The following is a 24,820-nucleotide window of genomic DNA, read 5'->3' on the forward strand; positions in this document are numbered from 1 at the left end:
ACAACTCCCTTTGTAGGGCAAGGCGATGACCCTCAGCTACGCCCTGCTACAAGGAGGATTAGTTACATATGTTCTACCGAGCTTCATGGTTTAACTAGGAGTCATGAGGGGACCTGAATAGGAACTCGAGTTCGGTTTCATAGAACGGAAAGTCTTTCTCAAGATTTTCAAAGCTCTCAGATGGAATGTGGACTCTGAAATACGGCACTCCCCGGGTTCAGGAATGGAGGAGGGAATTTTGCTGTAGCCAGAGGGTCCCATCGGCAGCCTCCCAGGCCCGTGAAAGGTGAAGACACCTGGGTTATCAATCAAGTGGGTTCCTCAGTCAACTTTAACCTCCTTCTCTGTGATCCCATAATAGCACTTTGCATATGGAAACACACTGCAATTCTTGCATTATCACACTCTAATTATCCGTTGGCTGGTCTATCTCTGCCTCAAAGCTGTTCCACGTCTCCTTCATCTGTCTTCTCCACCTCCAAGATGTCATATATGCTTAATAAAACTGTAGGGAAAATTAAGGTACTGGGAGAAATGAGAATAGATGAAGAGGGGGGAAAAAAGATGATCCCTGAAGATGTTCTGTTTCTTTTCCTCTTAGTTGAAGAAACATCCTTTCTCCACCAAATGGAACTAGGGCTCCTTGAAGAAACAGCCAATATTTGGGCTGGGGGCAGGGAGAGTACAAGATGAGCCTGGAGCATCTTTGTGAGCCAGAACATAAGGAAGTGCTCGAAGAATGAAGAGAGTGTGCTAAAAAGGACAGAGGAGCTGGCTGCAGGGGCCCCCACTTGCTCACACTGGGATAATGCAAGAAAATTACATGAGAGTAAAGGTTTACAACCCAATGTATAAAATAAGAATCCATAATTGCAGACTTTTCATAAATTTTAAAAAAATGTGGGATTAGGGAAAGTTCTTCCTTCGAACAGAAATGCAACTACTAAATGCAGAGGGAATTATGGGGTTAGAAAATCACCATTTGGGAACCATCATAATAACTCATTCAAGCAAGAATCAATGGATACTAAAACTGGTGGATGAAAGTTTGAAGAGTAACAGGATATTTACACAAAGTATCACCCCACAAGATACTTATTAATTACAGAAGGAAAAACAATAACTTTACAGTGGAGAAACCTGGCAGACACCACCTTCACCACATGATCAAAGTTAACATCACCAGGAATGAGACAGATATCATGTGCCTCCCAAGAGGATACACCGAGAAGAACACAACATCCCTTCCCTAACATTCCTGCCAAAAATGCAAAACCTGAATCTAATCATGAGGGAACATCAGACAAATCCAAATTGAGGACAGTCTACAAAATGTCCTATGCACTTCAGATAGTCAGTGTCATGAAACAGAAAGACTGAAGAGCTGTTTCAGATTCAAGGAGATTAAAGAGACATGACAAACGAACGTAACACATAATCTGGAATTTTTTTTCCCCATAAAGGGCATAATTGGGGCAATTGGCAAAAATCTGAATAAGGTCTGTAGGTCAGATAATCGTCGTAGGTGACTGTTAATTTTCTAATTTTGATAACTATGGTGTGGTGATACACCTTTTCCTTTTCCAGGAAAAACACACTGATATATTTAGAGATGATGTTTCAGTTTTCAAGTGGCTTAGGAAAAATCAGTAAGAGCGTGTGTGTGTTCAGACACACATATGTACATATAGATAGAATATGAGATAATGTTAACATGAGGTCTGACTTAAGGGTATACGAGAGATCTATGTTCTATTATTACAACTCTCCTGTACATCTAAAATTATGTCAAAACAAGGAGGAAGAAAAGTAACTGTCCAGTGCAAGACTCTCCATATTGAACTACAAAATTACACGTGAATGGCCAACCCACCCTGATCCCCATATCCTTATTTTCCTGTGAAATTCATTGTTGGCACAGCTTCAGGAAAGAAACAGGCTGCTACGCCGGACGGGGAGGTGCAGACAGAAAGACACAGAAAGTGGGCTTCTCTTCCCCTAGATGAGTGGTTCTAGACAGAGCTCTCTAGTTGGAGAAGACAAATGACCATTCTAGTTTGGGCAGAATTTCAAGTACCACAACATCGAAAGACATTTACCCAAGACATCCACGATCCTGGATCAGGGCAGATTTCCCTAACTTGGTGAATGCAGTTCTAAATATAAGGACAAGAGTAGGAACTGTAAAAAGAACCCCAGCAACCTACAGAGGGTGAGCACTGCTACCTCTAGACTAAAACATATTAGAGAGAAAAACACATGGCAATGAATAAACCATCCCGTCTCCCCGCCCCCCAAAACACCCAAAGGCAACCCAGATTCTGAACTAAGTAGGAAACTCATTCAAGGGGCAAAGAAATAATACCCTCATCTGTTTAGCTTAGAATCCACTGAAGAACCATATCCAATCCCATTCTATGCTTTCTACAATAACTGTATTTGTATATTGCTACCGTGTCAAAGTCAGTAAGTGTGGAAGCATAAAAAGGTGAGATTCCATCGGCTTGGTAGCAATTCCCCTGAAGAATTATTCTGTAACTATGGCAAAGTCAGGGAACACACACATGCTTGAACAGGTCCCTTGTGTTGCAGGGGGCCCACGGCCTGGAAGGCCCAGAGAGGTCCAGGCCCTGGGCTTCATGTCTTGCTAATGAGTGCATGTGTGCTCTTTCCAGCGTGAACATAAATCAGCCTGGAAGTGAAAACTGCTAGCTCAGTCCATTCTGCAGGGAATCCACAACTACCGCAATATTCTGGTTGCAGTCAAGTCATGGAGGGGAGAAGAGGGTGTCGCAAGATCCGGAGCAGAGCCAGGCGAGGAACCAAGTCTGCGTGGGTTGGAAGAAATGAGCTGCTATTTGAGGAACCCAATTTCTTACCAACTATATGGATACACACACGGTTCAACAAGGACCAAAGCCATGAATACAGTTAAAAAAAAAAAAAAAAGGCAAAACTACCCAACTATTACTTAGGCTTGTTCTGAAAAAGTATCTAGGGCAATTCAACCAGTTATTCAAGTAACTATATCCCCGCACTTAGGTAAGTACCTGCCTACGGCTTTCCACCACGTCCTGAAGACAGACAAGCAGCATCTTTGGCCGTCGCTGGCCTGAATGGTTCCCTCCTGACCTCGATTTAAACCAGGAAGCACTGGGGCGCCTGGGTGGCTCAGTCGTTAAGCGTCTGCCTTCGGCTCAGGTCATGATCCCGGGGTCCTGGGATCGAGCCCCGCATGGGGCTCCCTTGCTCCGCGAGGAGCCTGCTTCTCCCGCTCCCACTCCCCCTGCTTGTGTTCCCTCTCTCGCTGTGTCTCTGTCAAATAAATAAAATCTTTAAAAATAAATAAATAAACCAGGAAGCACTGAGCCCCTTCCCAGACGTAAAGCAGCACCTCCTTTCACCAAACACAGCAGCTGCCCTACTCTCCTACCTCATCAACCGCCCCTCCTGCCTCGCAGGCGCACAGGTCACGCAGCCCAACCTTCCCCATCCCCTGCCGTCTTCCCAGCTAAATGGGATACCTTCCCACACTGACTGTAACCAACTACTTCAGTGTTTTCTTTGCCAGCACCCAGAACTTTCTGTCTCCTCCCAATTTCCTCAAAATCCCCCTCAGAAGATCCTATTTCTGATCTTTCAGTTCTTGCTGCTCGGTTGCCGAGCAAAAGCTTGAAGAGGATGTAAAAATGTGCCATCTGGGCCCATTACGGTTTCAATCTGGCATCTCATGATGTTAAATTTATTTTAAATAATTTCTCCTGATTAAAGTAGTATGAGTTCATTACCCCCCCCCCAAAAAAAAGGATATGTGCAGAAAGACTCACTAGCTAAAATAAAAATCACCTATAATTCCACCAGCCAGAGAGTCACTGGTAGGCAAGATAGTTTTTAGGGTTTTTTTTTTCTCCTTCTGCATGTCTAGAGATGCAGATCCTCTTTACCAACCTCAGATCGCACCATTCCTTATGTGAGCTGCCCTTTTACCTTCATCTACCATGAAAGTTTTCCATGACATTAAATATTCTTTGGAAGTCAGAATTAATGGCTACAGAGATACTTCATCCTTTGGACATAGCATAAATCCACTAAATTCTGTTACTGGACCTTAAGGCAATTCCTAATATTTTGCTGTTAATGCTGCAATACACTCTTGTAAATCTTTGTATCTATGTTAACAAAATAACTAACATAAATAAGTAACAGCTCCAATGCTACCCACTTAGCAGGGACAGGCATGGTTCTAAGCACTTTTAAAAATATATATCGTTTCATTTGATGCTTTCAACGACCCATTTTACAGGTGAGGGAGCTGAGGCTTAGGTTAAGTAACTTATGTAAGTCACATACTAGCTAAGTCGGTCTTTGAAACTAAGTAAGCCTTTCTTCCTAAAACCTAGGATCTTACCCAGGACATGACATCTCTCTTTCCTTAGGACATACTTCTGGAAGTAGAATTGCTGGCCTAAAAGGTAACAATAGGTAAGATTCTCTGGCATATGCCAATCTAATCTCTAGGAAAGCCCTTCCAACTCATGCTCAATGGCATGTGAGCATCAATTTCCCTGCCCCTTCATCAATAGTGGGTATTATCTTGTTTAAAAAAAAAAATGTCAATTTGGCAGGCAAGAAATGATATCTCATTTTAACTCAGATTTTCGGCTAATAAGACAGGGCCCATCCGCAGATACTTATTGGCAATTTTTATTTCTTCTGTGGATTGCCTGTTAGGTCCACCGCAGGGGTGTACTGTCCTTTACTTGATGATGAATAAGAGTGCTTTGTAGGATTTTACTGGTGATATCTCCTGCTCAACTCTCTACCACATTCCACTATCCTCAAGCTCCTGGATCAGAGTCTGACCCACTCGCATTGTCAGTTGAGACAATGCTCTGCCCTTCCTTCCAACAATCTGTCCTCGGCTCCTTCAAAGAACTGGACTCTGCCCTCTAATTCACCTGCCCAGCACCCGTCTTCTAGAGCCGGATGAGTCTCTCCTCCTCTGTAAGTTTACAGAGAGGTCGACAGCATTTCTCCAGTTCTGAGGTGCAGTGGAAGCCACTGTGGAGCTTAGTGATGATCCACACAGACGCCAGGCCCCCTCCCAGAAGGTGGCATCACGGGCTCTCTGGACATCAGCTCAGGTGGGTTAGAAGGCCCTATGGCTCCAAGATTCAGTCCCCTCTCCAAGGTCACCAACGCCCTCCTCAGAGCAGCCAGGGGTTCCTCTTCTTTCAACGTCTTCAATCTCTCCTGCACTCGGAACGGCCAACCACCACACCTTGAGATCGCCCCTTCATTTCCCTGACACGCTTCTTTGTCTGCCCCTCTTCCCATTTCTACAACTCGCCATGGATGTGCCTTTCCACTTATGTGGTAAGACTCCCTATGACTTGAACCCACAGAAACCTTTCCTCTCTGTTCTCCTCCAGTCTTTAAACATTATACTCCCCGCCCCCTCCCTTGGCTCTCTGCTCTTATCTCTGTACATCAGCTACCTTAACTACTTCTGTGGTTTCAATTACTGAAATTACGTGTTGACTCCCAAAACAAGAATATCCATTCCTGACTTATCGCTTGCGTATGGGCCTCATACTTTCAGCAGACCACAAGATGTCTCTAAGTGGCCGGGCTTCAGCATGGCTCAACACCGCTGAACGGGGAAGTGCCCCTCACTGACCACTCTGGTCTCTCTGGATGGAACTCCTGGTACCATCTTTGATTCCAGAAAACAGAAAGGAAAGATCAGTCTAGCCTTCCCAATGTCATATTCACACAGTGCCTTTCCCCTGCAAGGGCCAAACGCCAAAATATTCAAACTTACACCCTCCACACTGGTTTTAAAATAGTCTAGAATCTACCCCTATGTGACTGCTCAATCATCTCTCTCGCTTCCCTCCAACAGAAGGGTCTCTCCCCATCATCTCCACATTTTTATTCATTCTTGCTGCTGTCCCTGCAGGCCCAAGCCCTTTGGATGTCCTTTCTCTGCCTCAACACTTACCCAAACCGTGGACATCCTTTAAGAAGCTCAAGTTCCACCACACAGGCAGTAAGATCCCCTCTGATCACTCGAGCCCACAAAGACCTGTCTCCTCTCGGTACTACCACAGTAATCATCACCACACCGTCACTAAACTGTCGCCCCTTGTGTCACGTGCGTCGCTTTCAGCTCTCCAGCTTGATGGCAAGCTGCTTGAGGGCAAAAATCAGCTTGTATTTGCCTTCATCTCTTAGCGCAGTGCTGAGCACGCAGTATGGACAAAAACTTGATGAGCAGCACACTTTCTTTTTCCAGGAAACACCATAAATAACAGCGGAAGTGTGTTGATCTCAAAATTACAGGGAATTAATCACCAAAGACCCAATCATCCTAATTCTGAGGCTCAGGTACAATACTTGAGTACTTTAGTATTCTGTGGTTTATAGTGTCAATTTCCTTTTCCAAAATTACAGAAGGCCTGAGATCTATGGAGGCAGCCTCATTCTGGCTATCTTAAATAGTTGATCAAGGAAACAGAAATCCAGGAAGCCAAGCAAATCCATAAGTACAGTTCTGTTTGGGGCGGGGGGCGGGGCGGGGGGGGACCGGGGGATTCAGGTATGGGCCATATATGGGCTATATACCGTGACTGCGTACAAGGTTTCTGCCTCATGAGCATTGTTATCAGAGCCGTGCTCTCTAGTTTAATAGGACGAGGAGTCTACTAGGGTTCTTGAATTCTTACTAGGGAGTTCTCTGTAGAACATTTAATGTGAACAGCAGGAGTATCTGTTGTAGTTCAAGGCTGCACACATCCAAGAGAACCCGAACTTGGGCAGATTCTCTGCACTTGCTGTTTCAGGAAGGAATGCGGGTAGAAGCAGCCTCAGGCCTTGAGCCTCCTTTTATACAGATCTGATCTATGTGGGAACAGATGAACAACACATCACAGCTGCTTTTCTCTGATCCGTGGCAGCACCTGGAAAACCCCATCCGACTTTCCTGGAGAGAGGAAATCCATGCTCTCCAGTAACTCCACCACCTGTTGTACCCGGGATGATCGGGAAGGCCGGTACCGGTGAGGCGAGCGGTGGCCTTGAGGAAGCAAAGTCTTCCTCAACTGGCATCTCTGGAATGACTCTTGGAAAGGAGCGTCTTTCCCTCTTAGCAGGAAGAAAGCCACATGGTGGGCTCACCAGCGGCACTGCACTCTGGCCCAAGGCTCTGGAATTGGCACCACGACAAAACAAACAAGGCTTGCCCTTCGAAGGCTCATGAATGGGGTGACACACACATGCACACAGAGGGCCTCTCACCAAGGCCAGGGCAGCAAGTTCTTCAGATCTTCCCTGGCTCATTAGCATAAACGGCCTTTCAGCGGCTGGGAGCAAGACGCACCACTAACCAGAGCAGGAATGGAAGCCGGAAGGTCCAGCGCCTGCCGGGGGCATGAACAGGGGGTCACCACGCAAAGGTGAAACCACCACAAAGGGTGCTTCGGGAAGGGTGTGTCTCGGCTGGATGCCCTCAGATGCCCCTCCAGGTTGTGCTGGCCAAGCGATCCTCCAAATTCGTATTTGGAGGGCACATGTAGACACTGATTCTGCCACAGAACTCCCCCTCAACGGCTTCATCTTACTCAGCTGAAGATGTGAGAAGTGCGTGTTTCCTGCTGGGCAGTCCTTATTTCCTAGTGGCCTCGGGAGTGATTTCAAATTTCAATTCCCTTCCTTACGGCCCAAGTGGAAGGGCAGCAGGAATGGTCACTGGGACCTTGGAAGACTTCAAGACAGACTGAAGAGGGGCACCGTCTGTTTGCCCGCTGAAGCACTTCCCGATTCCAAAGCTTAAAACGCAACTGGGTGGATATGAGACCGAACGACAGGTCCTACCCTCCACACAGCCCCTTCGCCATCCCACGTGGTATTCAGGAAATCCATTATGCGCACTGTTACTTTTAATCGAGAAAAACAGACTGAGACATATTTGCCAGTGGCCACTTCAAAGAGTGGCCCTGGGAATTCGGCAAAACAACAAAGGAAAATTTCTTCTTCAAGTGCAAGGATCCAAGAGTTCGCACTTCCTTAACCCTCCGGAAACCACCCCAAGAACTAAGCGACTGTGGGTAATAATTACACTCTCTCAAACTCAGCAAAAACAAAACACAAAACAAAACAAAACAAAACAAAACAAAAAAGGCCCAGATGGTCTGTCTCCTCTCGTTGTTCCAAATGCAAATGCTGCTTTTGGGTTAACAGCTGCTGTGAAGCCTCACTAAGGTCCGGTTAAATAGGCCTTGGATTAATTGTGCTTGAAAGTTTCTTATCCAAGCACTGCTAAGACCAAACAATTGAGTTTGGGAACGAGTGTGGTTACATATTTTTCCTTAATGGCTTCCTGAACACCCTGGTTAGGTCTGATCCCTGGGGGTGAATTGCCAGTTCAAGTCATAAAACGTGATCAATGTAGATCAAGACCCTGTGCTAAGTGTCTGAGAGGAGAGAAGAGAAACGTATTTGTCCAAACACACAAACATATGAAAAATGCATGTTAGCAGAAAGAACTTCAGCTTCCGTTCTGACCAGGCATCACCTCTCCTTTCGCCCCTAGAGGTCTGCTCATCCCACCAGAACTTTCAGACGGCAGTCCTAACCTCACACAGCGCCAGGGCAAGACAGAGTTGTAGAAACCGTTCTTGCCTCTCCAGAAGATCCCCATATGCAGCCAGGCTAAGATCAAGGAAATCCAAGTTGGCCAGTTCATGGGCCACAGTAATACAGAGGCTGCTGGGGTTCTGGCCCTAGCAGTCTTCGTTTCAAGCTCCTGTGCCGAAAACGTAGCCCCAAGGTCACCCACTGCTCTGATGATTTTTATGCATTCCGGCAACATATATTTATGGGGCGCCTACAATACACATGGCATCCCTCCTAGCAATACAGAGTCCTCGTATTGAGCTTTGCTCTCATCAGGGTTCAGACGTGTGAAGTAAGAACCTGAACAGTGACAGGACGCTGAGAGGGACAGAGTCAGCCCTTCCCATGGCCACTGGATTCACTGCATCCACACGATTATCTAGGATATTGCGCCCGCACCCCCCCCCCCGCCATTCCAAAGTCTTCCTGCTTGAACACCAAAAACGGTCCTTCTACTAACCAGATGTACTCAGGGATGACCTCTGATGTCCACTCCACCGAAAACCCCAGTTTGACTGTTGCAACACGTGGTTTGGCAAGTTGTGCAACTGCCCTGAGAGCCTGTGGTGCTGGGCACATTGCTGCCCCCACACTCCTATGTGTCCCTACTACGCCCCCAGAGTACTAATCCCTCACCCTCAACCCATAAGGAAGTCAGTCATTAAAGGAATAGTCGGGATGTCTGAGATCAGCCATTTCCCAAGAGCCCAGAATTTTCCCCCACCCTGGCCTGAAGGGCATGCGGCATCGCCAGCACCAATGAAATGGCTTTCATTCCAGCATTTACTTTCCTCTGATGCTGTCAAGTTGACCAGGGAGAAGACGATCCCACGTCTCCTGGCTCCGCTCAGGTGATCCAGCAGGTTTCCCGCATCCTCGCTTGCCCTTTATAGTTCCCATCCTGGTTTCTTTGGCCTCGGTTCCTCCTTAGGCTGGACTCCGTGACTTTATAGGCTTCACACGCTTAAGTGGCAGAATATTCTGGAGGCAGTGCTCAATCTCCCCCGTTGTTACCAAGAGGTGCTGGGGTTGGCATGTGCCCATGTTCACTGAAATCTACAGGGAGGTGGCCCGGACCAGCTCCCACATGACCGAACAATGCCCTTTCATGGAGCCTCATGTTCTTGACACGGTACTGGGCGTTTCAGAGACTAATGTGGGGCAAGTTGGCTGGGGGGTGGGGGGGGGTGGAGCGCGGCAAGTCTTGTTCTCAATGGCCTGATAAACTAAAGCATCAAGTCTACGAATTCAAATGAACCAGCTCTGCAAAGCCTATTCACCAAGCTTACCTCGGCTTCCAGCTATCTCCCCCCCTCCCACTCCGACCGTCTGGTTCCCTGTCTCAGGCCAGTGGGAGAAGCTGCAGCGTCTAGAATTCCTCTGGTGTCTATCTGCAGGTGACTCAGGAGAGAGGAAAAAGCAAATGCCATCCCAGAATATGCCGAGCACACAGCAATTCTACTGGCCTCAGAAGTAGGGCAGGAAAAACCCTTGCCTAATTTTAAATCACCCACATGTAAGGGCTGGAGAGACTGTTCAGGGGATGTGAGGGGGAGGAAAAAGAACGAAGAAAAAGGGCTAGGAATTTTGTCTTTTCTTTTCCTTTTTTTTTTTTTTTTTTTTTAAAGGGAATCTTTCCTAAGCATTCACTGCCCAGCCCTTTCTGCCTCCGGGATGGAAAGTGTTACTCAGCTGCAAGGCCTCTTGCTAATTGTGGGTTTTTATTTTTATTTCCTATTACCCTCTCGCACGCCTGATGAGATTATTTTACCGGAACTGACACAGCTGGAAGCAGCGGGCGTACGTGGAGCCTCTGAGGAGGTGATGCAATTTCATTTTCATTGATCAGAAATCAGCAGGGCAGTAAGTGATGGGAAATTCCATTAGAAGAAAACTTGCAAGCCATGAGCCTCAACTTCCTCGCCACACCCGGGACCCCCCAGGGGTCTCGCCTTCCTCTGGACTAAGTGGGCACGGAGCAGAGGATGGGAAATGCTCTCTTCAACATGGCAATGAGAAGATAAAGGCCACGCAGCTGGCTTGGGAGAGCAACAACAGACCTCCTTTAACCAACAAGAGCATCTCAGTTCTTCTCTGTCCATTACAGAGAAGTCTTCCAGGGAACCAGAAGAGGAGCGCTCAAAATCAAGCCGCAGAGCGCCTCAAAACCAATGCTTAAAGGATCCCTCTCCAAGTGTCAACCAGTAAGAAAAGAGAAGGCCGCTACACAATAGTTAAATATATCCCCCAACCACTCGTAGACATTTTCCTGAAGGCATCTACCATTTGTGAGGGCCTACTGTGTGCCAGGCCCTACTCTCCATGCCCAGCATGCGCAAACTCTGATCCTCCCCTAACACTCCAGGACCAACATCCATCCCTCTTCTCTCTTTGACAGTAGAGGAGGCAGAGTTCCAGGGAGGTGAGGGAGAGAGCCAGCTGGGACCAATGCCTTCTTGAGGGTTCATGAGGCTCTTAATCGCAAAGGAAGGCTGAGTGAGAATCGATGAGAAAACATGCTCACTCACACTTGAGAGTTTTAAGAGAAGATGAAGCACATCTGATTGTCTAGTCTACTTTCTTCCGGAGATGGCAGTTGACAGATTGTGATTCATCCATCTCCATCATCCCAGACATCCCCACAACAGCCATATGTCCACGGCTAGAACCAGAAGCGAACTTTGGAATGCGCAGAATGGCTAATGTTTTAGCAGTTAAGATGCCCCGACCCCCAGATGTTGGCCCAGCAAATATTGCTTCACTCACCAAAGACCTATGGAGAAAAAAACAAACAACAACAACAAAACAAAAAACAAAAAAACATCAAGGAGCTACTCAGGAAGACAAGGTCTACAAAAAACAAAAACAAAAACCAACAAGCAAAAAAATATTGCTGGCTGAGCGGCTCACCAGCCTTTCTTCGGCTGTTTTGCCATATGAAACGTGAATTAGAGCAGAACCAGGCCATCATCAACAAAATTAACACCGCTCCAAACAACTCTTTGCCACTAAAATAGGAGACTTTTAAATGCAAAAACGATGACAATGGGTCAAACCAAAATCTATCCGTAAGCTTTTTCTGAGTATCTAACCTGTGGCTCAACAAAACAAACAATACACAAAGAAGGGGCCCCTGGCCTCCATGAGTGCACAAACTCAGTCAGAGTCCTTTATTTATGCTCTTACAAGAATGTACAATACAACATCACAGCCTAAATTGAGGCCAGGGCAAAAGAGGGAAGAAAAAAAAAAAAAAGAGGGAAGGAAAATTTGAGCCAAAAATGAAGTTTGCATATATGTATACGGTAATAACCGACACACTAAGCAATAAATTTGGCTCTAAACGTTCTAAGTCCAGAAAAGAGAAAAACCAAACCAAACCAAACCATAATAACCTTGTTTTAGGTATAGCACTCACAGTGGCCAAGAGGAAAAAACAAGCCAACTGCTCAGTATTTAGTACCAATAAAATCTCAATTACAGAAACCGGGATAAGGACTGGTAGCAAGAGGTGCCTCCACCCCCGTGTCTCTCTGCGGCGGTTGCAATGAGATCGCTGGAGCTAGAGACCGTTCAGTCTTATGGCCTCCTCTGATGGACAAGAATAATGACCCCAGAGGGTGCTGGTGGTCTGCCCAAGGTCAGGGAGCTCGTCAGTGGCAGAGTTCTCTGTATCTTCACCCCATACGAACAGTGCTCTTTCCACCACACGTAGCTATTCCCTGGGCTGCTTGCGGGGAGAAGCAGGGACACATATGGAGGTTAGAGTTGGGGTTCTGGGGCGGGGGGTTGCTGTCCCAAGTAAAGAGACCTGAGAAAATCAAATACACTACACAGGCCTCCTATGGATACCAATTTTAACAAACCAATTGTAAAAAACCATTCTGGGGACAGTTGGATCATTTTGAAAAGTGATTCAGGATTCAATGATGTTAAGAATCTGTTAATTTTGTTATGTAAACACAATATCATCACCTGACAAAATGAGAACGTCTCATGATATCTTTAATTGGACTTAAAGTCAAAGCCAGCAAACAAAAGGATTAAACAAATCTAACAAAAAGTGAACTGCTGGGGATGCCTGGGTGGCTCAGCCGGTTAGGGCGTCTGCCTTCCGCTCAGGTCATGATCCTGGAGGCCCAAGATTGAGCCCCGCATCTGGCTCCCTGCTCAGCGGGGAGTTTGCTTCTCCCTCTACCCCTCACCCCCCTCATATTCTCTCTCTCAAATAAATAAAAATGTTTTTAAAATAGTGAACTGTTAAGTCCAGATGATGGGTTCATCCTATTATTCCATTTTTATAATAATGCATTTTTTTCTTTACAAGAAGCAAGCTCGATCTTTAACCAGTTCAGAAGCAATTTCTGAAGAGAGCACAGCACTGGCCCGAACCAAGCTTCTCAGTCTTGAGTTGACAAGTTCATGGCCAGCTACGCCTTTTTCCAAAGAAACATGGGTTCTCCTTTCTTTAGAAGAGCTGATCTCTATATCTTGCTTTCAAAACTCACCATCTGCTGACCCCACCCCCACTCTTGGTACCTTAGAAGGTACCAAGCACTACCAAGCCGCTACCGGAAGAGACTGTTTGCATCACACTGTGGGCTCGGTCCCCGACACGTTTATACGTGGTAACTATCCCTATCATCACTGAGCAGAACGGGCCGCCTTTCACAGCCTCAGATAACATTAGGAGCTCAGAGCGAAACTCTGGTTAAGAAAACCACATCCACTGAGAGTTAAAAGCCTCCACTTACTGATTTAATGGGTTAAAAAATAATTTTAAACACTTTCAGTGAGTTTACAAAATAAGGCAATATTTGCCAACCACTGTTTTTGAGTTCATCGTTTTTCATCTTGGTATGAATGTTTTATAAGTCACCTTAATTGCTTTGTAAAGTCTGAACGGAGCTGCTTCCCACTGGGCTGGTTCTCTTGGGCTCGGCTGCAAGGAAGATGGCCCCATGACAAGTGGGCTTCTTGCCACATGTGGGCCCATACACACCCATCACCGTGCTGCAGCTTCCGGGAAATACTCTTCGCAACAGCCTTTTCCCCAGTAGCGTTAGTATTTGACCAAGAAAACAATCACACCCAGCACCAGCCTTCCCAGGAACAAATAACAATGTTCCATCAATTTACACAGGCTTTTATACATTTTCAAACACTCTTATATTCATTTCTCATTCGACCTCGGGCAATCTTGTCTTAAGTAGACAGAATGGGAATCACAATTCAGATCTTATGGGTTTAAAGAGATCCATCAGACTTAGAGTAACTACTGTTAAGTCATTCTTTCCCTAGGTCACCGGCTGGTTAGTAGATCAGGGACCAGGATCCAGTCTCCAGTTTCTACTCCAGTGTTTTTTCCTCTGTGAAGATATCACTTCCTGAAAGAGAATTATCTTTACAAACCCTTCAAAAATCACATTCCATCTTCTAAATAAGAAAAAAAAATCTGAGTACACCAAAAATCACCCCAAAAAGATAGTTCACTGCTCACACCTGAAAAGCAGAGTTATAAATAATACCAAACACTGGGTTGTGCCACACAGCCAAGATCCTTGATGGAAGACAGTAAGTCTCAAAATTCTACATAGATCAGAGTGTTACAGGGCTTGGAAAAGCACCTAGTAAAGTGCCAAATGCTGAAGCAAGGACCTCTGGCCATAACAAAATACAAGACATCAGCAGGCGGAGTGCAACTCCCTCTAAAACGCTCCTGACCACGCAGACCATACTCCTGCCTGAGACAGTCTGACAGCTCGGCTCAAAAGGCTATTTGTGAAAAGAAGAAAGTAAAATGCTGTCAATGTCTAGGAGATCCTCACGGATGAGGTCAGATTTAGAAGAGCTAGTACCACCCCAGCGTTCAAGTTAAGACCCAGTCGGTAAAGAGTGGAAACTTCCCGACAGGGGCGGAGGTCCAGCTGCCACGCACAGGGCCCGCCCCGGGGGCGGTGTCGCACCGCCCTCTGCTCCCTCCCCGAGGCTGGCCACGGTATTACTTCTTCGCGACCCATCTTCATGACTTCGAAGTGCACAAATCTACAGGAAATCAAGAGTTGGGGAACTGGCCTCCTTCCTCATGCATATTGTATGGTTAGGAGCAATTTAGTCCACCCTCTGTCATCATGGTGGAGCCCTCTGAGCTACAGTCCCTATCATGAGGGAAAGCAATGGAACTTTGGTCAGCTTAATAACTACCACCCACCCTCTGAGCTCAACTGATCTAAGGGACATTTTTAGGAAGAGCATTATGTTTAAAATAAAACTTTCCAATTTGTGGAACCAACATAGTCTGGGCAGAAAGAGAATGGGGACGGAAGTGGGTGGGTCCAGAACACAAGACAGTGGGTCATCCCAGTCCCCAGGGCAGCCCAGTCACAGGGAGGGTGACCTGGAAAGGTAAGGTCAGAAGGGAAGGCTGAAGCCATGACCTTGTGCAGACTCTCCAACCACGTGTGGAGAACCATTCCCACCAGCTTCCCCTCTGGACCCAAAAGACTCACCACCTTCACTTCTTGGGACCCTCCCCTCACCTGTACAGGTCTAACTATTCATGCCACCTGCAAACTCAGCCCTGCCCATCAAGCCCGTGGCTTGATGCCGAGGTCAAGTCTTGCTATTACCACCCTGGGCCTCACCAGATAAAGCCTGTAGCCTTACATTCTTGCTGCCCAGACTCTGTGGCCCGGCTCCCTGACACTTTCTTATAGGGACCCTTAGCCCTTGGCTGGGAATTCCATACACCTCTAACTCCCTTGCCTGTACCTCCCTGGACTTGCCCAAGCTCAGCCCACAACCCTCCCCTCATCACACACCTACAGGCCTCCTCCCCATCTGATGAATTTCCACTCCTGTCTTTTCTTGGGCAGCCACGAAGGACAAGGAAGCCACAGGCTGAAGCCTGGCAAGAAGGCAGGAAGGTGGCAACTGCTGACACAATTCGCTCTCCTCCAAGTCCAAGCATTGCTTCCTCTGGTTTTTCCTCCTCCTCCATTCCCCAGCGACACCATGAAACTCAAAGACTTTACAAACTGACTCTCAGATGTGGCAGCTGGCTTCTCATGAGAGGTCAATGTCACCCAGGTTCAACAGCACCTGTGTTGCTGCATATGTGATGCTGAAGACCCCTAGGGTAGTCTTCACTAACATCAGACCAAAGGGGTTGAGCGACTGGATCTGGCGTGCAAGCTCACCCCCAGCTTCATGCTTACTTATCTACATGCATACGCACACACATATTTACTTATTTAAAACAAAACAGAGACGAACCATGAGAGACGATGGACTCTGAAAAACAAACTGAGGGTTCTAGAGGGGAGGGGGGTGGGGGGACCGGTTAGCCTGGTGATGGGTATTAAAGAGGGCACGTTCTGCGTGGAGCACTGGGTGTTATGCACAAACAATGAATCATGGAACACTACATGAAGAACAAATGATGTAATGTATGGTGAATAACATAACAATAAAAAAATTAAAACAAAACAGAGAAGTCAAAAGAACAACAGCAAAAAAAACACAGAAAGTCAACACAAACACACACACATCACCACCCCTACTGCTGGCAAGATCTTGTCCCCAAAGTTTCTGGATGACTGTCACTTACTACTACCTGGTCCCTAACTACTGGCTTGATCCGGGGACTCCATCCCAGATGCTTCCTAGAGCAAAGAGTCCCTGTTGCCTTGGTTTCATCAGGAGAAAAGGGGAGCATCAACGTGAAGCAGACCAGACACAGGGGAAGGCCAGTGAGAGGGACAGAATCTCAAGTGGTATCAAAATCTACCTCCAGCCTTCTGTCACCTTCTGGCTGGCCACTGCACCTCAGACACTCACTGAATCCTAGAACGAGATGTCCCCAAATAGGTGTTTTTCTAAGAGTAAAATGTGGATCACAAAACAAATGCTCAGAGTCCCAGGAATGCCTGTTCCGGGAGGACGTAAGCACTGCAGCTCCCAGTTCAATTCCACACGTGTCCATCCTCTGCTGGGGAGAGTGGGGGAGGAGCTGAGCGGAGCACCGGGCAAAGCCCAGGGAGGGAAGGATCAAGACTGTCACTCTTAATATTCAGAGTCCTGAGTCACAGCTGAAAACCTGCTACTGTACCTGTTTTACACACCACCTCCAAAGAATAAAAATAAAGGAAAGAAAGATGCCTTTAAAAAGTTGCACTAGCCTCAGGATCCCCTGGTTAAAACCCTTCCTTCTGTTGGGCGCCTTGAGATAAAAAGCCCTATTTGACTCTCTGGCCAGCTGTCCAATTCCTGCACTTGCCTGGGCTGGGACCAGAGCAGTCTCCCATCCAACTGTGGAAGGCACGGGCCCTGCCGGCAGAGCAAGGGTTAATGGGAGCTGACCGCAGCACAGTTGTTAAGGTAATCAATACCACTGAGATACTAAAGCAGCATAAGCCACAATATTGATTGCCAAGCAGATGATAAAACTGTTTATTATGATAATTGCAGGGTCCCTGCAAGATGCTCCCAGCGCTTCCTAAAGCTGTTTACAAAACTAATAAAGATTTGCCATTTCAAGGTCCTCCATTTTAACCACCTCCCTCCCTAAACACCTAGCCCTGGCCCACCACCAAAAAAGCAGACCTCACCCCCGGGGCTATTAACACGTGTCCCCCCCCCCCCCCCCCCCCCCGGGGACAGCACCCGAGCCTGTCCTGGGCTGGGTCATCAGTCTGAGCAGAGGCCTCTCGGTCAGCACCCTCGCCCCACCCCCAACTTCAGGAAAGGGAGGCCGGAAGCACAGCCGACTAGACACGCGGGGCATTGAGATTTCCTCCTCAGAGCCTGCCATGTGATAATTGCGGGGTTTTATCGATGGAGGGGGCTGCTCAGGGCTACTTGGACTAACATCCATTTGTTCTAACACATTTAAGAAACCACATCACCTTGGTTTGTAATTAAAACTTCTCTGGAGAACTTGGTGGCCATGGAACTAAGTGAACACGGTCAAATGCCGGGTTCAGAAGGCACATCCACAGACAAAGCCCAACGGTGACTCGGGCAGCTATCCTGGGCTCACGGCTCAAGTTCTGTCAGGCCCGACGCAAAAGCTTAGTTTTATTAACAGTGGAAATTAACTCCTTCTTGGTCGCCAACACAGCCGTCTGCCTTGAGACCCAAGTTTTCACTGTTCATGACGATCATGATACTATTTTCCAGATGAACTAGATGAAGGTGGAGATTTTTTCTCAACAGAAATAGGCATCTCCCAGGTGTTCTTCAAAGTGCTCAAGGGAAAACCCATTCCGTCTGGAGAGTAAGTGAGGCAGCAAAGCTTACAAAGATACTGAAAGTGTGTTTTCAGAGTGTGCAAGAGGGAGGAAAGGAGCCCCAAGTTTTGAGAAGAACGCGGTAGCCATTCCGTTAGCAATTAGAAGACAAAACCCCCATCCCTCAGTCAACCTTCGATGACAGTTCTGGCTCACTCCATAGCGGCCAATAGGATTTTTACCCACAACAGAATCCGACTGGACTTGGCCTTCAAAGCCACATCTGCAACTTAGGGAACACTACTCTAAGAGTTCATGGGCCAAAGATGATCTGAAGGAAGTTGTTCCTCCACCCCCCCAAAGCATGGAGAAATCTTTAACCAGTGCTCCTGCCTCTACCTTGTTCCACTACCTCAGCTTAGGGAGCGAAACCCCCAGCCTCGGATTACCTCCCCTTTCAGCTGCACCTCACGGCCCTGGCAGATCATTGCCCACAGAGCCTGCCTGTGCATACATATGCATGGTTTAATTCTGTGGGCCAGCAGAGACTCGCACCTCCTCTGCAGACACCTGTCTGCTCCGCCTACTCCCAATCACACAGAAATCAGGAGACGGGAGCCAGTTTTATGCAAAGTAAAATCCTCTTGCCAAAGACCTTGCCATGAACTCACAGATATCACAGCATGGCTGGAAGGGATGCACCAAGATTAGTTTAACCTGGTTACCTGGTCTTGCAAGAGCGACTTGGCAACCAGGAACAGTCGAAGAAAATCTGAGGCTTCCCCGTTAGTGCATTTCATGAACAATATACTTCCAGGCCAAGTGGCAGAGAACAATCACCAACTACTGAGCTCCCAGCTGGACGCCATGCTCACTCACCAGATGCCCACGCAGACCATGTGAACAAACTCATCCCGGCGTCTGATACCAAGAAAAAGTTGAATATTATGTGTGACTAATTCTGCTGTTACCTCTTAACCTCGCTTACACATACAAAGTTGTACTCGCAACAATAACTTGAACAAAAAATATATATATATACATACCCTCAGAATGATATTGTCCACACTTGGAAACCCGCCCAAAATGGCCAGCCAAGCCTGCCTAAGTGCTAAGAACCATTTAGGAGCACTGTAAACCATTAGGGCCATTAGCTCTAATTTGACCTCAACAAAATAAATCAACCCACTAGGAACAAATTTAGAAGCTTTCGAAAGTCAAGTTCTCAAGCCCTGAAGACTCACAAGCACAGTCTATCAAAGGGAACAAATGCGCAACCTCTGAGCTATTCTCCTGGCTCCTACCTTCCCTGCAGCTGACTGATCAGAGCAGGCTCAGGTGGAACCAGGACTCAAAGATCCTCCTCAACCCACTGGATCAGGAAGCTGTGACCCGGGAGAGGAAAGAGTCAGTCTGTCCTGCAAGTCAGAATCCGCTTACCATTGTGGTTTAAGGGATTCACTCTTTCCTCCGAGCTTACATCCTCGACAGTTTTCCATCTGCACTGCTCTAAGTGTCCTCTTTCAAAGCATGGGGACATTCAGATTGATTTTCACAATATCCTGATGGGCTTTCAACTCTGCTGATTCTCACCTCCAGGTCAGAGTTCACCTAGTCTCGGGATCTTTAAATGGGCAGGTATCATATACATTAAGAACCAGGATCCCCCCACATTAATACATGTGTCAACACAATAAACAATCTCGCCAATAAAACGTATAACCATCAGCATATACTCTAAATAAATTTAAATTGCAAAGCCATCCTAATTTTTCATCTTTCTTCTTCCCTGATAATTACTTACTGCATTTTTTAATACTGATGGTACCGCCTTGACAAAGCAGCAGCAAGTGCAACAAACTAGGGCACCATCCAATTCCACCAGCCAGTGAGAGAAGAGAGCTGAGGACACACTAGAGAATAGAGAAGCAGGCAGTCCACGTGTAGGAGTCAACAACCCTTCAGTTGTTTAAATGCAAAAACATACCGTATCATCATTTCACTCATCTGCACAGGACAGAAGCAAGAAACAAGTAGGAAGGATATTGGCAAAACAAGTTAGCAGTAATAGGAGAGATGGGACACAGCACACAGAGTTCTATAACCCAAGAGTCTAAACTGCTTAAAGCTGAGTAATCCTTTCCAGCTCCACCCAGCATGAATTCCTAGGTATCAAATTATATGTTAATTACAAGAACGTGAAGTTATATGGGGGGAGCGGTGTTCGTCAGCACCCGGGGTGGGGGGGGGGGAGTTCAGTAAAAGAGTTTTGTAAAGCATCTTTCATGCACAGGCCTGGGGCTCCCTGGCCCAGGAAAAGAAGAGGAACCAGAGGCCCAGGTTCTGGCTCCAAATCTTCCCCTGACAACTTCCCATGGCCCAGTTGCTAGAACCCTCCAGCCAAACCTTCCTAAATTATAAAGTAACACAGGGTCCTTTCCCTCTCTGAACATTCGTTAGAGTGATCAAAAAGTTAGGTCTGGGCCCATCCCAAAGGGTGGCACACACCCCTAACAACATGGGCGTGGGGAACAGCGCTAAACCTCCCAGCGCTGTCCCTCAGCCATTTCAGAGGGTCAGGAAGGCACAGGGTCCTCCTGGGTCCTGGCAGCGCCAGAGCCCCTGGGGCCGAGGAGACGTGCGGCACCTGTGACAAGCCTGAACAAGGAGTTCCCAAACGGTTCTGAAGCTGTGTCCCGGGCTGCAAGAACGTTATCAACGTAACACATTGTCACCCTGCCTCCGAGGCCCCCACTGACTGCATACTGATCTCGCCCTGATGGGAAGGGGGAGCGCTCCGGGGAAGTCCAGGCCTGTCCCAGCCAGGGCCGGGCCAGGCAGACAACTGGAACCCAGCACTCCTCGGGGACGGTGCCACAGCTTCTTACAGAGTTTAGAGATCCACCCCTGAGAAGCTGAGCCCTCCTTCCTTCCTTTCCAGTCCTTCCCACTTTGGTCGACTTTTTTCTAACACTGCGCCTGACAGGCAGACACAGGACAGACCCACTTTGGGGTGGGTCAGTAAGGAAAAAAAGACATAATACAGCACAGAACAGGCCACAAGCCATGTGCCTTTGGCTGGCATCCCAGCACTGAGGCCGTTTAAAAAGCTCTAAGTTCTTAACCTACTTTGGGCTCCTCAGACATGTAATGGGTGTAAAGATCGTATTTGCCCCATGTGGTTGTAAGGGTTAATAAGACGGTGAAGTACTTGGCACAGCAGATGCTGGGTCAGCCTCACTGTTAAGGCTCAGAGAAGCAGGGAGACTCACCCATGGCCCCACAGGTCACGAGAAAGCAATGCCGGGCTTGAGAACAAGCACTCACAATTCCAGGCTAGTGTCTTTCCCACCGCTGTTTTCCACTAGCCAGGGGCTGGGTGACGGAAGGCAGTATGTGGATGAACAGTTTAAATTCGAATCATCCTCTCTGTAGCATCGGAACCAATACAACCAGCCCAAAGCTGTGAATCGTCGGGGATCGCTGCTTGGGATGATGCTAGAGCAGGTATTCAGGGGTTTAACAGGAGAGCCGATGGAAAGAAAAAAGATTTAAGCCAACAACATTGTACGGGTGGTAAGAAGACAGAACGGTGTGGGGAGCTCTCTCATAGGCCTCGCTGCCCCCTCCCCCCCCCCCGCCGAGAGGCTGAACGGCCCCTCGTAACAGAGTCAACCAGGAGAAGTCACCAGCAGGCACCTCCTGGCTTCCTCCACGTACCTCTGTGTGAAAGGAAGGGCTTCAGCCCCCTCCAGGCTTGTCTGAGAAAGGTTGTGAGAAGGGTTACGGGCCTCCCTGACCCCTTTATAGTCATCAGTAGCTCACTTCTCCCTCTCCCTTCCCCCCAGCAAGGACCGTGCAGCCTGGAGCCAGCCCCCCAGCCTTCCCCGCTAATGCCTTCCTCCTTGTACAGTGATCACAAGAGGGCTGGTTAGTGGGAGGACCTCAGGCTGACCTTTGCTGACAGGCTCCCAGCTCCCTCTGTAAACTGATCTAATGTGAGGCCGGGTAATTAGCGACCAAGTAGTAATTGCAGCTTCTAACTATGCGGGACCAAGATTGCAAAAACTCCCGGGGGGTGGGGGGGCTGTGGTCCTGCTGGGGACCCCAACCCACACAGAGGCGTCTGCTAACAGCCAAAAGGAGGGACTCAGCAACATTTCTGAGGGAGGCCAGCATTTCCCAGGTTTTAATTAAAGTGGGACCCGGGTATGGAGACAGCTACAAAAGGAAATTAGTAAATAAAGGAGGGTAACTAAGAAAGAAATCCATGGCTTGCCTGGGAGAGCCCATTTGGGAAAGTACGAGCTCTCAAGGCCGATGGCCATGCCCAAGGAACTTTCATGGTGGCCACAGAAGGAACACGGCAAGTGGCCTTAAAGAGGCAGCAAAAGAGAAACGCAAACAGGCAGGACCCACCGGCTGCCCCGCCTGCGCCCTGTGCCCAAGACACCCCCCTCACCCACTCAACTCACAGTCATCCACCTCCCCCAACAGCTTGGCTGCCTCACCTCATACTGAAAAAAATCCAAGATGCAGGGCTGGGTGGTCTACCCTAAGGGGTCTGTAGGATCACCTGCTGTGAACACACACACAGTAGCATGCTCAGTCCCCACAGAGAAACAAAGAGGCGGGCACTGCCAGGTACAGCGGGCTGCCCTCATCGTGACTCTGAAAAGAAACACCACTGCCCAAAAGAGAACATGGCCAGAAAGACTCGAGAACTGTCCCCCCTTCCTATACAGCAGGGCCATTAAGAATCCAACGGCACAAGAGCATGTTCCCGTCTCCCTGAGGAAATCCTTGGGTTTTCAACCCCATCCCATCCCGATCTGCTCTGTCCTAAAAAAAAAAAAAAAAAAAAAAAAAAAAAAAAGCCACTTCACTGAACTGCCCATGGTAACTGCTGAGCCTCAGGGGTCGCACGGTAGCTTTCCGGCGTGGACCGGATGCTCTGCCAATCTGAATTACACTCGAGATTTCCTCAAACTCCATCTCCTCTGCCCCAGCACTGCCCGAGCCCCCGGTGCCTTCAAGGCACTACAGACTCTCAGCACTGAATCCAGTGACAAAAACCAGGGTAACAGCAGCTGACAGCACTAACGGACCCTCCGTTTCCTTCTCCAAACAATTAATACACCTAATCACTACAACCCCAATGAAAGACTCCTCAAACACCCCTCTATTAACCCGTCCCCACCACGGGCGGCAGCCCTCCACCAGGATCCTTCTGTTCCCCTCACTTTCTCATTTTTTAATCCACAACGAGGACTTTACACCACACTGGGGTCTTGTTCTCTCTGAATCTTTTATGAGCGACCTTATCAAAAGCTTTTAGAAAATACAAGTGAATTGATGCCTACCAGGTCATCTTTATCATTTGAGAATTTGGTATGAAGAAATTACAGACTTGAACATTGTAAATGAATATTTAAGGCACGGCATTCACTTGGACACGCAGGTCTGACTCTTCCACGTTTACGTCGCCGTGTTAGCCTCAGTCTGTGGAAAGACTCTTGTCTGCCTGTTAAGAAGGAATGAGGCCCTTCCCAACTTTCTGGTGTGGGATCCCCACGGGACCCTCTGGACCTACTGAGTACCAAAGAGACATATGGTGTGTCAAGGAACCTCAAGCCAAAGAATGAAAGTCACTGTGGCACAGAAGGCCCGGAGGTGGCAGCCCAGTCAGAGAACTTGGATTTTCTCAATCGCAGTCGGACTGGCAGACCAGTCTGATTTCAACCTCCCCCCCACTGCCCCCCACCCAGGAGGTCGGCAGGTAAGCAGCCTGGCTTCCCTGCATCACAGCTGGCCCACACATCCATGGGGAGCCAGCGACGGCTTCTCGATGTTGACACCACTGATGCTCCCTCATAACATCTGCTTGTTGTTGCTACTATTTCTAATTAGCACTCCGCAACAAATTCAGGCCCAAGAGCAGGGACAGGTGTCCCCCTGATGGATCAATTATAGATGCGCACGGGGCGGATCCTGGTCACCTAAAATTATTTTGTCGCCAAGTTCAAAGGTAAACCATCCAGTCAAATACTTATCTCTTCAAGAGCTGCCTCCGGGTACAATTCAAAAGCTGCAGTGCTATTCGGAAGTCCCTGTCTGAAAGCCTTCCCGTCGAGTAAAAGACAGGGTCAAGATGATCCACACTTATACTAACACACGTTCCTAATCACTGGGGAAACCCTCAGCCTTCAGAGCACACACGTCAGCTTCCAGCGTCACATCTAGTCCCATCGCCAAAAATGTAAGCAGGATGCCTGGTCCTATGGCCGGAGGAGATGTGCCTGCCTCATCCCTGCGACATACTGGTGAAATTCACGAGTCCAGAAAATTGTCTCCAGGATCCAGAGCGCTGGGAAATTCTTTACCCTTGCAGAAGACCACCGATGTCCAGTCATAACTGGACATCTGTGAAAAGGGTCACCATAAACAAGCTTACCAAAATCTCCTCACTCAGCACAGACCGCTCCAACCTGGGTGTCCTAAAGGCTAAGATGGGAACTGCAGGCCTAGTGGCTCCATTATGGCAATGCGGCAGTGCAGCTTGGACTTAATGAGCTCTTGCAAGGAAACAGGAAGTCTATAAAGTAATTTAAATAACTTCCAGTCCTGAAATAAAGGAAATTAAGCCGCTGGCACGGACCTCTCTGACAGACACCTTTTTTGTCCCTCCAATCACATCCACGACTACAGCTGCCATATTCCTCTCCCCAAAGCCAGCCCCCAAATTCCCCAAATTCCCCAAAGACGAAACCTACAAAAGCTATCCGTCATTCTCGGAGCTCTCCAAGCTTCTGCAGAAACGGCAGGCGAGGGCTGTGGGACGGTGTGCAGCAAGATCACCAGAATCAGACTCCAAACCCCATACTGAGTCCTGCCCCTCCCTATCTACACGACCT

General features: G+C 47.9%; 1 protein-coding gene across 3 annotated transcripts in view; it reads right to left on the minus strand.

Annotated features, from left to right (window-relative positions):
• ZFHX3 (zinc finger homeobox 3) overlaps positions 1-24,820 on the minus strand; it is a 233,148-nt gene that overhangs the window by 163,198 nt on the left and 45,130 nt on the right. Inside the window, exon 1 of one of the 3 annotated variants that reach the window (XM_027617571.2) lies at positions 3,434-3,515. The exons of the other annotated variants lie outside the window; for them this stretch is intronic. The gene's annotated coding sequence lies outside the window, so the exon portion shown is untranslated. Of the gene's footprint in view, positions 1-3,433; positions 3,516-24,820 lie in introns of those variants that run through there. 3 annotated transcript variants of the gene reach the window in all.

The sequence above is a fragment of the Zalophus californianus genome, chromosome 17, assembly GCF_009762305.2.
Source record: "Zalophus californianus isolate mZalCal1 chromosome 17, mZalCal1.pri.v2, whole genome shotgun sequence".
Lineage (NCBI taxonomy): Eukaryota > Metazoa > Chordata > Mammalia > Carnivora > Otariidae > Zalophus > Zalophus californianus.